This window comes from Mandrillus leucophaeus, unplaced genomic scaffold (genome assembly GCF_000951045.1).
Source record: "Mandrillus leucophaeus isolate KB7577 unplaced genomic scaffold, Mleu.le_1.0 Scaffold2, whole genome shotgun sequence".
NCBI lineage: Eukaryota > Metazoa > Chordata > Mammalia > Primates > Cercopithecidae > Mandrillus > Mandrillus leucophaeus.
This window is the reverse complement of record NW_012102031.1, coordinates 8422924-8426033: the sequence shown is the minus strand read 5'-3', so window position 1 is coordinate 8426033 and position 3110 is coordinate 8422924.

The window sequence follows — 3110 nt, the reverse complement described above, 5'->3', positions numbered from 1 at the left end:
AGAGGGAGCAGATATAAATGCTGAAGACATGGGATGCAGGTGGCAACTGAAAGCATGGCAGCAGATGAGAATGTAGTGAGGAAGAGCAGAGGAGGCAGGATGGAGCTTTGAAGAACATCAACATTCAGTGCCTGGTAAAGGATGCTCAACCATAATGAAGAAGACAGAAGACAAGCATCCAGAGAACGAGGAGTTGAGCCAGGACATTCTTGTCTCAAGTAAGCCAACAGGGAGCTGTTTCAAGGAGATAGGTCTGAAAGTGTCCAGGACTTTGGCAACGTGGAGAATGTCCATGATGCCCTCCATGAGAGCTGTTTGTTGGAGACAATGGGGAAGAATCCAAATAGGGGTGGGTTGAGGAGGGAGAGGATGGGGAGAAGGAACAGGGATCAAGAGTACAGGCAACCTTTGAAGAAGTGTGGCAGCCAAGGGGAGGAGACAGGTGAAGGAAGCCACAAGGGAGTGTGGGGCCAAGGTTGTTGTGATGGTGGTTGTGTTTCAAAACACAGGTGGAATTTAAGCATATTTTAAAGATCCAAGACAGTAAAATGCAGGGTGAGGGGAAAGGCAACTAAAGCAAGGCTAAGCTAAGGCAAGGGAGGTCCATGGCGAGTAGGGGGTTGGGGTGGTGGCAAAACTTAAGGAGACGCTCATTCCTTAAAGGGCAGGGCCAGCGTTTGCCCAACGCTGAGAGCATGTGCCTCCTTAATTTCGCATTCTAGAAGCCTGACTGGCTTCACCCTGGCCAGAGCCCAGAACTGAGATCTTGGAGTCCTTGAGGTGACAGCTCTAGAGCACAAGGGTGACTCTCAGAGTGCTACCCTTTTCCAAAAAAAAAAAAAAAAAGCTTGACAAGGAAACTTATAACCAAACTTGTAAGACTTGAAAGAATTCTAGAGGCCACTTCCTTCTGTGGCTTTTCAGGACGTCTTTAGCTATGAAACAATTCCTTTAATCTCATGTGGAGGCCCAATAAGTAAAACAGGAAACGCAGATGGCTCTAGCGGAAGCTGGGAGCCAGGAGCCTTGAGCTCTGGTCGCTGCAACACCTGGATCCACAGAAAGCTTAAGCTGCACGGATCACAGTTTGCAAACCTCTGGGCTGGTTCGAGATTTCCATATATTCATTTGTGAGTTCATTCCAGCTTTCAGTGCAGCCTCTGACGCTGTTGGGGAGGCTCAGCAAAGGGAAGCCCGACAATAGCCTTGCATCTGCGGAATTGTCTCGGTTTCATAGGTGGACTTTGCTTCTACTAACCTGACACATTTAAATTAAATTTATTTATCTCTGCCCTGCCTTGTTCCCCAAAGGATTTGAGGTAGTGTACCAAGATATACATGAGACACAAGATAAAGCACCTAATAACATAAACAAGGAGATAGTAAAATAAGGAAAGGGAAGTTAAAGGAAGAGAGGCTTAGATCTGGGATTTGCTCAGTGTCCCAGCCACTTGCTGCAAAGTGGTCACAGATTTGACTCTAAGCTTTCTAACAATTAAAGCAAACAATGCATCTAGCGGACAAAGGCCAGATAATTGAGGATTCATTTGCCCATTTAAAAACAACACCATCAAGAAGATTTGAGTTAGAGCCACGAAAATAGAATTTGATTTGCAAAATTTTAATTTACTCCTGACGTTCTAAGAATGCTCCCAAGGTGTAAAGCAAGGTAATCTGTCATGGAGGAGGTCTGACCAGATGTTGAAGGGTCAGAAGCTACCCTGTGTTAAAAGAGCTAGTGCCTACTAACTCCTCTCTTCCAGAATGTTCTGGGTCCTTGAGATACAAGTGTGGAGGCCATGACAAGAACAGAAAGTTCAAGATGGTTGTCCCTGGGGTGCTGAGAGACTGGGGGTCTGTGTGTGACAGGAGCACCTTGCCTACTCTAAAGTTTCAGTTAAGCTTTTTTGACTCCAGGAATTCACCCAGGAGCATTGGCTCTTCATACAGTCTCCTATGTCCACTTTCTCCTATGAAGCAATATTTTCCACTATATTTATTCATGAATTATTTTATTCATCAAACATGTATTAATGTCTACCATATGCCATTTATTTTCACATCCGCTATCTCACTCAATCCTCAGACAACCTTACCCACATGAATCTTCCCATTTTATCGATGGGAAAGTTGAGGCTTAAAAAAGTTAAAGTAACTAATTCAGGATTTCACAGCTAGTAAGTGGTAGCGCTTAGCTTTGAGCCAAATCTCTTCACCCCCAGCCTGGTGCCTTTTGCGTTTTATCATAGAACCACCTGAGCTGAACACATCAAGTCTGAGCATCAGAGATTGCTAGTGGCTCCCAACCCAGCTGATATCTGAGAACCAGGAAAACCAAACCAGGGGACCAAGAGGCTTGTTGGAGTGAAAGGGAAGTCTGCTGTCTTGAGATGGTAGGATTAGAATCGGTATCCTTGTGTGCAAAACTCAAGTAGTAATCTCTCCTTTGCAGGTTTGCTATTGTTTAGAGCCACCATGTACATGTGTGCAGGTCGTGCACTGCACGACTCTAGAGGGTACCACATAGCAGCAGCAGTGTGGATTTGTATTTTACTATTATGATCTTCAGGTAGGTAGCAAGAAAATGTACCAAAGACTAGGCATATTTTCCTAATTTGTACATAGATGCCCAGTATCAGCAGGAGTGCTGGTGTGTGCCTCACAGGTGTATGTTTAGTGATTGGCACAGAGAAAGCCCTTGATAAATGTTAGTTTCCCATATCTCCTTCTGTAATATGAGAACCATCAAACTTGCTCATCCTGCCTTACCACACAGTTTTGAAGATCAAATAAAATAATAGAATTGAAAGTGTTTTCATAGACACACTGGGCCACTGTTGAGTACAAGTATAGGGAATTAATGGTTTGGCTAAGGAAGTTGAGGGGAGGCTCTGGCCCCAAGGCACCGAGACATCAAGGCTAGGTCCCAGTCCACTCAGGGAACAGGTTATGTGCTTCCCATGGAGTCCGCTGCCAGCTTGGGCTTCTGCAGTCGAGCTGGGAGCAGGGCCCCTGTGCCGCTCACTGGCAGAGGAGACAGGGAGAAGCAGAGGCTACCTGGGCCCTCATGTAAAAGCAGTTTGCAGGGAGGGAGGAAGAGAAGGGGAAGC